The following is an 11879-nucleotide window of genomic DNA, read 5'->3' as shown; positions in this document are numbered from 1 at the left end:
CAATGTAATGTTGTTAATAGATCTACGGACCTAATTATCGCCATCGTATTTTATCATATCAGGGCCTAATTATCTCTTTTTACAAATGTTTACGCTCATTAGCCTCTCTGTTAAATTATGACAACAAAAACCAAGGATAATATAGCAGAAACCACTCAGTTCTGCCTCCAGGGTCAGTGCTACAGGCCAGTGCTATCCCAATATCTTTTGACAAAGGCCTTGCAGTAGTTGTGCCCACATGGGATGGACACTGGCTCAGTGAACAGACAGAACATTGGAACTGCTGGAGGAAGCCATATGATTTATGATAGTCACTCTGGTGGTCAGTGTTGATAGATTTGAAAGAGACCACTGTCTGGTTCATTCATTTGATACGTACAACATTTATTTACTTGTCTCAAACAAAACAAAATATTTAAAATAGCAATCTGTTAACAAAAAAATCCATAGTCGATCAACTTGTCTCATGAGTCAGAACAAAGTTTGGCCAACTCAAAATTTGAATTTCATTCAACACTTTGCCAAAAAAAGGTGGGTAAATTCAAAAAAGCTGTTGATCTAGTTTTTTTTAGGTGGCCCAACTCAAAACTGGTACAGTGTGACCAAAGCCATTCCAGCTGAGGTGATCCCAGCTGAGGTGACCCCATCTGTAGTTGTTCAAATATTGCCACTCTTTCACAGATGACTGACACAATAACCTGAGGCACTTGCTGTCAGCCGTTCCATAGAGGTCCATTACCAGGGCTAAGTAGGGAGGTAGAGGGACCCAGGAGAGGAGCATGTGTGCCGCACCCTTCCTATCAACTCTGCTGTAAACAAAGCAGTCATTAACCTAATGAGCAAAGTTTAAAAGAAAGTAAACATTGTGGTTGCTACAGTATACACATGGTTGGTAAGTGTACTCTTCAATAACAAGGCCTAAGGTGAGGAGAGACCCTCCAATGACACGTGTTCACAGAGGCAGCCTATGAGGTGAAGGTTATGATGACACCACTGTGTCATAATTCCATTGGGTGCTTTGTCATAGCAACATCTCTAAGCTTCATTTCACTTGTAACAGAGACAGATAGAGAGGAGCTCACACTACCGAGCTCATTACAGAAATGTATCCACTGTTATATGTACAGATACATTTTATTTTCTGTTCAGGCACTGTAGAAGAGGACAATACTACACATTTGTTGTCTATGGTATACACAGCACACTGAATAAATCCTTATAGGAGTCAACTAACTAAGAATGAATGTTCATTCCTATCAGGTGTCGGCTGTCAAGTCAACAAAACACCTTTTTAACAGAGCGTGTTAACTGTAATCTGCACATGATCAAGCTCCAAATCATGTTGTGGACCTCATGCTCAATGTTTAGATTGAACGTTGAGACACAATGTGCCCCAGATTCAATTGACCTGTATAAAACTGCTATTTGATGATTCATGTAATATTTTCAAATGAGGATACTATAGTTCCTGAATGATCAACAATCTTTCTATGAGCAACAAGTACTTAATGCATTGTACAATAAATGTAAAATGGGAATATAGTTTACATAGGTTCTCATAAAAGCCAGGCGGTTTTATTTTGTATTTGTATGTGTATTTGTATCTTTCGTATCGTCTGAGATCCCCAAACACTGGAAAGCTGCTGTGGTCGTCCCCCTCTTCAAAGAGGGAGACACTTTAGACCCAAACTGTTATAGACCTATATCCATCATGCTCTGCCTTTCTAAAATCTTCGAAAGCCAAGTTAACAAACAGATCACCGACCATTTCGAATCCCACCGTACCTTCTCCACTATGCAATCTGGTTTCCAAGCTGGTCATGTCTGCACCTCAGCCACGCTCAAGGTCCTACATGATGTCATAACCGCCATCGATAAAAGACAGTACTGTGCAGCCGTCTTCATCGACCTGGCCAAAGCTTTCGACCCTATCAATCACCGCATTCTTATCAACATACTCAACAGCCTTGGCTTCTCAAATTACTGCCTCACCTGGTTCATCAACTACTTCTCAGATAGAGTTCAGTGTGTCAATCGGGAGGGCCTGTTGTCCAGACCTCTGGCAGTCTCTATGGGGGTGCCACAGGGTTCAATTCTCGGGCTGACTCAGTTCACTGTATACATCAATGATGTCACTCTTGCCGCTGATGAATCTCTAATCCACGTCCACGCAGACGACACCATTCTGTATATATCTGGCCCTTCTTTGGACAATGTGTTAAATAACCCACCAAACGAGCTTCAACGCCGTACAACTCTCCTTCCGGGGCCTCCAACTGATTTTAAATGCTAATAAAACTAAGTACATGCTCTTCAACCGATTGCTGCCCGCACCTGCCCGCCCGACCAGCATAAACTACTCTGGACAGTTCTGACTTAGAATATGTGGACAACTACAAATACCTAGGTGTCTGGTTAGATTGTAAACTCTCCATCCAGACTAACGTTAAGCATCTCCAATCCAAAATTAAATCTAGAATCGGCTTCCATTTCGCAACAAAGCATCCTTCCCTCATGCTGCCAGACATACCCTCGTAAAACTGACTATCCTTCCAATCCTCGATTTTGGCGATGTCATTTACAAAATAGCCTCCAACACTCTACTCAGCAAATTGGATGCAGTCTATCACAGTGCCATCTGTTTTGTCACCAAGGCCGCATATACTACCCACCACTGCGACCTGTATGTGCACCCATGTCTAGCTCGGAAACCAGATTGCATAGTGGAGAAGGTACAGTGGGATTTGAAGTGGTCGGTGATCTGTTTGTTAACTTGGCTTTCGAAGACCTTAGAAAGGCAGGGTAAGATAGATATTGGTCTGTAACAGTTTGGGTCTAGAGTGTCTCACCGTTTGAAGAGGGGGATGACCGCGGCAGCTTTCCAATCTTTGGGGATCTCAGACGATACAAAAGAGAGGTTGAACAGGCTAGTAATAGGGGTTGCAACAATTGCGGAGGATAATTTTAGAAAGAGAGGGTCCAGATTGTCTAGCCCGGCTGATTTGTAGGGGTCCATATTCCTTTTGCCTCATCCTACTCAACCATACCATTTTAAATTCCTCATCAATCCACTGGGTGTTAACTGTTTTTAGAGTCATTTTCAGTCAGTCATGGGTGCATGCTTATTAATAACTGGAATGAGCAATTTCATAAATGTGTCAAATGCAGCTTCTGGTTGCTCTTCATTACACACCACAGACCAACAAATATTATTTACATCAACAACATAGGAACCACTACAAACGTATTGTATGACCTCTTAAACACTATATTAGGCTCAGTCCATGGATCATTACAGCCAATGGATTTGATTACGGCTTTAAAGCAAATTTCTGCTGCATTAGTTAAGATCAAATCCAATCAAATGTCTTTATATAGCCCTTCTTACATCAGCTGATATCTCAAAGTGCTGTACAGAAACCCAGCCTAAAACCCCAAACAGCAAGCAATGCAGGTGTAGAAGCACGGTGGCTAGGAAAAATTCCCTAGAAAGGCCAGAACCTAGGAAGAAACCTAGAGAGGAACCAGGCTATGTGGGGTGGCCAGTCCTCTTCTGGCTGTGCCAGGTGGAGATTATAACAGAACATGGCCAAGATGTTCAAATGTTCATAAATGACCAGCATGGTCCAATAATAATAAGGCAGAACAGTTGAAACTGGAGCAGCAGCACGGCCAGGTGGACTGGGGACAGCAAGGAGTCATCATGCCAGGTAGTCCTGAGGCATGGTCCTTGGGCTCAGGTCTTCCCGAGAGAGAGAAAGAAAGAGAGAATTAGAGAGAGCATACTTAAATTCACACAGGACACCGGATAGGACAGGAGAAGTACTCCAGATATAACAAACTGACCCTAGCCCCCCGACACATAAACTACTGCAGCATAAATACTGGAGTATGAGACAGGAGGGGTCAGGAGACACTGTGGCCCCATCCGATGATACCCTCGGACAGGGCCAAACAGGAAGGATATGTGATCAATACATGTTGATGTTTGTTTTTCTGTGCTGTTTATAACTACCCAGGTAGGTTGACTGAATCAGGTTGCAGGTAATAGTTAGAGTTTTAAGCTTTTTCTTGATTGGGCAGCTTGATGAAAGCCAGTCAATATTTAAATCTCCCATAAAATATACCTCTCTGTTGATATCACATACATCATCAAGCATTTCACATACTGACTGATAGCACTTGGTTTTCAAAAGCAGCTTCTTACCAGAATTGGCTTTAGGTGAGGCAGATGAACCAGTAGCCATATTACTTCAACAGTATTTAACATGAGATCCTATCTAAACTTTACAGGAATGTGGTTCTGAATATAAAAGTCAACACCTCCACCTGGCATTTCTGGCATTTCTGTAGATGTTATAACCATGAATTGCTACCACTGTATCATCAAAGGTATTATCTAAGTGAGTTTCAGAGATTGTCAGAATATGAATGTCATCTGTTACTAGAAAATGATTGATTTCATGAACCTTGTCCCTTAAGCTACATATGCTAATATGGGCTATATTTAGCACTTTTATGGGATGCTTGATTGTTTTCATTGCTTTTACTGGGAAGCTTAGCAGATGTAGACATGCTCATGTTATTTATGTTAGTGCAGGGTGAACTGCACACAGTGGACTTCCTGCTAAGGCACACCCCCTCAGTGCTAACAGTATAAATCTGGTTCATGGACACATGATAACTGCATACAAAATCTGTACGATCAGCAGGGGCATTTAGGGCAGTTAGAGGGACATAAATGAGGTTACTTACATTGTGTCTTCCAATGCCCCTGGTATAATGTACATCTGCTAAAGCAGTATGCCAGCTCTGTGTCACAATGGTAGGATTTAACTGAGCTGGGCTTGGGTCATTGATAAGTCATTTTCTCAAAGCAGCCTTTTAATGCTCTGAAAGGAGCTTGGAACCCCAATGATTTGAGTGGATCCCATCCTCCTTATAAACCAAGCTTTTTTTCCAGAAGGTATCAACATGGTAAATGAATGTTGCTACAATAGTCTCGTAGCCAGTTACGAACGCTTATAGCAAAAAAGTGACATTGTTTTCAGTAATTCATGCATAATGCATTATACATAGGCTGATAATATAAAGGCCTATTAATGAATGCTACAGTAGCAACAACAAATGTATGAATGCAGTCTGATATGACAGACTATGCAGCGCTCTCCTCGTCTTTGGTGAAATAAGACATACTGTAAGTAAACAGAAGTAAGCTGACAAAAGTGAAGGGGAAAGGCTCCACCCATCAAGAACATCCAATTCATGTTAAATTGTTCTTTAAAAAAAAATATAATACCAAAATAGTGTATGAATCATGTGAAAGACAGTTCACTTTCACTATAAAACCACTATAAAATCCTTCCATAAAATAGCCTTAAGTAACCATCTCTCTTTCTTTCTTTTTTACTATTTCGGTGCTTTATCTGCAGAACATGTGGTTCATCAGTTACCAAGTTCCATGGCTTTGTTCTGATGAAGGCCTGAACAACCATGGCCCTGCCAAAGCATGTCTATAGCAAACATGTGTATTTGAGTATTTGATATTTCAATATTTTTGTATTTATTATTTCAATATTTGAGTATTTGTAAAAACCAAATAGTCAACCAAATTGTACTTGACAGGATTTTCAAATACCTAGGTTAAATGCATAGGAGTGCCAAGTCTGCTCCAGCTCTTCCCTCCCCCTGGTGCTTGAGGGCGCCAGGTTGCCCTGCATCACGCACTCCTGCCATCCATCACACACACCTGCCTTCCCTCGTCACGCGCATCAGCAATATTGGACTCACCTGGACTCACTAACCTGTTTATTACCTCCTCTATATGTGTCAGTTCTCTGCCCTGATCACCTGGACTCACTCACCTGTTTATTACCTCCCCTATATGTGTCAGTTCCCTGCTCTGATCACCTGGACTCACTCACCTGTTTATTACCTCCCCTATATGTGTCAGTTCCCTGCTCTGATCACCTGGACTCACTCATCACCTGTTTATTACCTCCTCTATATGTGTCAGTTCCCTGCTCTGATCACCTGGACTCACTCACCTGTTTATTACCTCCCTATATTTGTCAGTTCCCTGCTCTGATCACCTGGACTCACTCATCACCTGTTTATTACCTCCTCTATATGTGTCAGTTCCCTGCTCTGATCACCTGGACTCACTCATCACCTGTTTATTACCTCCCCTATATGTGTCAGTTCCCTGCTCTGATCACCTGGACTCACTCATCACCTGTTTATTACCTCCCCTATATGTGTCCGTTCCCTGCTCTGATCACCTGGACTCACTCATCACCTGTTTATTACCTCCTCTATATGTGTCAGTTCCCTGCTCTGATCACCTGGACTCACTCACCTGTTTATTACCTCCCCTATATGTGTCAGTTCCCTGCTCTGATCACCTGGACTCACTCATCACCTGTTTATTACCTCCCCTATATGTGTCAGTTCCCTGCTCTGATCACCTGGACTCACTCATCACCTGTTTATTACCTCCCCTATATGTGTCAGTTCCCTGCTCTGATCACCTGGACTCACTCATCACCTGTTTATTACCTCCCCTATATTTGTCAGTTCCCTGCTCTGATCACCTGGACTCACTCATCACCTGTTTATTACCTCCCCTATATTTGTCAGTTCCCTGCTCTGATCACCTGGACTCACTCATCACCTGTTTATTACCTCCCTATATTTGTCAGTTCCCTGCTCTGATCACCTGGATTACTCACTCACCTGTTTATTACCTCCCCTATATTTGTCAGTTCCCTGCTCTGATCACCTGGACTCACTCATCACCTGTTTATTACCTCCCTATATTTGTCAGTTCAGTTCCCTGCTCTGATCACCTGGACTCACTCATCACCTGTTTATTACCTCCCCTATATGTTGTCAGTTCCCTGCTCTGATCACCTGGACTCACTCATCACCTGTTTATTACCTCCCCTATATTTGTCAGTTCCCTGCTCTGATCACCTGGACTCACTCATCACCTGTTTATTACCTCCCTATATGTGTCAGTTCCCTGCTCTGATCACCTGGACTCACTCATCACCTGTTTATTACCTCCCCTATATTTGTCAGTTCCCTGCTCTGATCACCTGGACTCACTCATCACCTGTTTATTACCTCCCTATATGTGTCAGTTCCCTGCTCTGATCACCTGGACTCACTCATCACCTGTTTATTACCTCCCTGCTCTGATCACCTGGACTCACTCATCACCTGTTTATTACAGTTCCCTGCTCTGATCACCTGGACTCACTCATCACCTGTTTATTACCTCCCCTATATGTGTCAGTTCCCTGCTCTGATCACCTGGACTCACTCATCACCTGTTTATTACCTCCTCTATATGTGTCAGTTCCCTGCTCTGATCACCTGGACTCACTCATCACCTGTTTATTACCTCCCCTATATGTGTCAGTTCCCTGCTCTGATCACCTGGACTCACTCATCACCTGTTTATTACCTCCCCTATATTTGTCAGTTCCCTGCTCTGATCACCTGGACTCACTCATCACCTGTTTATTACCTCCCCTATATGTGTCAGTTCCCTGCTCTGATCACCTGGACTCACTCATCACCTGTTTATTACCTCCCACCCCTGCTCTGATCACCTGGACTCACTTGTTTATTACCTCCCCTATATGTGTCAGTTCCCTGCTCTGATCACCTGGACTCACTCATCACCTGTTTATTACCTCCCCTATATGTGTCAGTTCCCTGCTCTGATCACCTGGACTCACTCATCACCTTTTTATTACCTCCCCTATATTTGTCAGTTCCCTGCTCTGATCACCTGGACTCACTCATCACCTGTTTATTACCTCCCCTATATTTGTCAGTTCTCTGCTCTGATCACCTGGACTCACTCACCTGTTTATTACCTCCCCTATATGTGTCAGTTCCCTGCTCTGATCACCTGGACTCACTCACCTGTTTATTACCTCCCTATATGTGTCAGTTCCCTGCTCTGATCACCTGGACTCACTCATCACCTGTTTATTACCTCCCCTATATGTGTCAGTTCCCTGCTCTGATCACCTGGACTCACTCATCACCTGTTTATTACCTCCCTATATGTGTCAGTTCCCTGCTCTGATCACCTGGACTCACTCATCACCTGTTTATTACCTCCCCTATATTTGTCAGTTCCCTGCTCTGATCACCTGGACTCACTCATCACCTGTTTATTACCTCCCTATATTTGTCAGTTCCCTGCTCTGATCACCTGGACTCACTCATCACCTGTTTATTACCTCCCCTATATTTGTCAGTTCCTGCTCTGATCACCTGGACTCACTCATCACCTGTTTATTACCTCCCCTATATTTGTCAGTTCCCTGCTCTGATCACCTGGACTCACTCATCACCTTTTATTACCTCCCCTATATTTGTCAGTTCCCTGCTCTGATCACCTGGACTCACTCATCACCTGTTTATTACCTCCCCTATATTGTCAGTTCCCTGCTCTGATCACCTGGACTCACTCATCACCTGTTTATTACCTCCCCTATATGTGTCAGTTCCCTGCTCTGATCACCTGGACTCACTCATCACCTGTTTATTACCTCCCCTATATGTGTCAGTTCCCTGCTCTGATCACCTGGACTCACTCATCACCTGTTTATTACCTCCCTATATTTGTCAGTTCCCTGCTCTGATCACCTGGACTCACTCATCACCTGTTTATTACCTCCCCTATATTTGTCAGTTCCCTGCTCTGATCACCTGGACTCACTCATCACCTGTTTATTACCTCCCTATATGTGTCAGTTCCCTGCTCTGATCACCTGGACTCACTCATCACCTGTTTATTACCTCCCCTATATTTGTCAGTTCCCTGCTCTGATCACCTGGACTCACTCATCACATTTTTATTACCTCCCCTATATTTGTCAGTTCCCTGCTCTGATCACCTGGACTCACTCATCATCTTTTTATTACCTCCCCTATATTTGTCAGTTCCCTGCTCTGATCACCTGGACTCACTCATCACCTGTTTATTACCTCCCCTATATGTGTTAGTTCCCTGCTCTGATCACCTGGACTCACTCATCACCTGTTTATTACCTCCCCTATATTTGTCAGTTCCCTGCTCTGATCACATGGACTCACTCATCACCTGTTTATTACCTCCCCTATATTTGTCAGTTCCCTGCTCTGATCACCTGGACTCACTCGTCACCTTTTTATTACCTCCCTATATTTGTCAGTTCCCTGCTCTGATCACCTGGACTCACTCATCACCTTTTTATTACCTCCCCTATATTTGTCAGTTCCCTGCTCTGATCACCTGGACTCACTCATCACCTGTTTATTACCTCCCCTATATGTGTCAGTTCCCTGCTCTGATCACCTGGACTCACTCATCACCTGTTTATTACCTCCCCTATATGTGTCAGTTCCCTGCTCTGATCACCTGGACTCACTCATCACCTGTTTATTACCTCCCCTATATGTGTCAGTTCCCTGCTCTGATCACCTGGACTCACTCATCACCTGTTTATTACCTCCCCTATATGTGTCAGTTCCCTGCTCTGATCACCTGGACTCACTCATCACCTTTTATTACCTCCCCTATATTTGTCAGTTCCCTGCTCTGATCACCTGGACTCACTCATCACCTGTTTATTACCTCCCCTATATTTGTCAGTTCCCTGCTCTGATCACCTGGACTCACTCATCACCTGTTTATTACCTCCCTATATTGTCAGTTCCCTGCTCTGATCACCTGGACTCACTCATCACCTGTTTATTACCTCCCTATATGTGTCAGTTCCCTGCTCTGATCACCTGGACTCACTCATCACCTGTTTATTACCTCCCCTATGTTGTCAGTTCCCTGCTCTGATCACCTGGACTCACTCATCACCTGTTTATTACCTCCCTATATGTGTCAGTTCCCTGCTCTGATCACCTGGACTCACTCATCACCTGTTTATTACCTCCCCTATATTTGTCAGTTCCCTGCTCTGATCACCTGGACTCACTCATCACCTGTTTATTACCTCCCCTATATGTGTCAGTTCCCTGCTCTGATCACCTGGACTCACTCATCACCTGTTTATTACCTCCCCTATATTTGTCAGTTCCCTGCTCTGATCACCTGGACTCACTCATCACCTGTTTTATTACCTCCCCTATATTTGTCAGTTCCCTGCTCTGATCACCTGGACTCACTCATCACCTGTTTATTACCTCCCTATATTTGTCAGTTCCCTGCTCTGATCACCTGGACTCACTCATCACCTTTTATTACCTCCCTATATTTGTCAGTTCCCTGCTCTGATCACCTGGACTCACTCATCACCTTTTATTACCTCCCCTATATTTGTCAGTTCCCTGCTCTGATCACCTGGACTCACTCATCACCTGTTTATTACCTCCCCTATATGTGTCAGTTCCCTGCTCTGATCACCTGGACTCACTCATCACCTGTTTATTACCTCCCCTATATGTGTCAGTTCCCTGCTCTGATCACCTGGACTCACTCATCACCTGTTTATTACCTCCCCTATATGTGTCAGTTCCCTGCTCTGATCACCTGGACTCACTCATCACCTGTTTATTACCTCCCCTATATGTGTCAGTTCCCTGCTCTGATCACCTGGACTCACTCATCACCTGTTTATTACCTCCCCTATATTTGTCAGTTCCCTGCTCTGATCACCTGGACTCACTCATCACCTGTTTATTACCTCCCCTATATTTGTCAGTTCCCTGCTCTGATCACCTGGACTCACTCATCACCTGTTTATTACCTCCCCTATATGTGTCAGTTCCCTGCTCTGATCACCTGGACTCACTCATCACCTGTTTATTACCTCCCTGCTCTGATCACCTGGACTTGTTTATTACAGTTCCCTGCTCTGATCACCTGGACTCACTCATCACCTGTTTATTACCTCCCTATATGTGTCAGTTCCCTGCTCTGATCACCTGGACTCACTCATCACCTGTTTATTACCTCCCCTATATTTGTCAGTTCCCTGCTCTGATCACCTGGACTCACTCATCACCTGTTTATTACCTCCCTATATTTGTCAGTTCCCTGCTCTGATCACCTGGACTCACTCATCACCTGTTTATTACCTCCCCTATATTTGTCAGTTCCCTGCTCTGATCACATGGACTCACTCATCACCTGTTTATTACCTCCCCTATATTTGTCAGTTCCCTGCTCTGATCACCTGGACTCACTCGTCACCTTTTTATTACCTCCCCTATATTTGTCAGTACCCTGCTCTGATCACCTGGACTCACTCATCACCTGTTTATTACCTCCTCTATATGTGTCAGTTCCCTGCTCTGATCACCTGGACTCACTCACCTGTTTATTACCTCCCCTATATGTGTCAGTTCCCTGCTCTGATCACCTGGACTCACTCATCACCTGTTTATTACCTCCCCTATATGTGTCAGTTCCCTGCTCTGATCACCTGGACTCACTCATCACCTGTTTATTACCTCCCCACCTATATGTGTCAGTTCCCTGCTCTGATCACCTGGACTCACTGGACTCACTCATCACCTGTTTATTACCTCCCCTATATTTGTCAGTTCCCTGCTCTGATCACCTGGACTCACTCATCACCTGTTTATTACCTCCCCTATATGTGTCAGTTCCCTGCTCTGATCACCTGGACTCACTCATCACCTGTTTATTACCTCCCTATATTTGTCAGTTCCCTGCTCTGATCACCTGGACTCACTCATCACCTTTTTATTACCTCCCCTATATTTGTCAGTTCCCTGCTCTGATCACCTGGACTCACTCATCACCTTTTTATTACCTCCCCTATATTTGTCAGTTCCCTGCTCTGATCACCTGGACTCACTCATCACCTGTTTATTACCTCCCCTATATGTGTCAG

The sequence above is a fragment of the Oncorhynchus tshawytscha genome, linkage group LG13 (assembly GCF_018296145.1).
Source record: "Oncorhynchus tshawytscha isolate Ot180627B linkage group LG13, Otsh_v2.0, whole genome shotgun sequence".
Classification (NCBI taxonomy): Eukaryota; Metazoa; Chordata; class Actinopteri; order Salmoniformes; family Salmonidae; genus Oncorhynchus; species Oncorhynchus tshawytscha.
The sequence above is the reverse complement of the archived record's forward strand: the minus strand, read 5'-3'. Positions refer to the sequence as shown.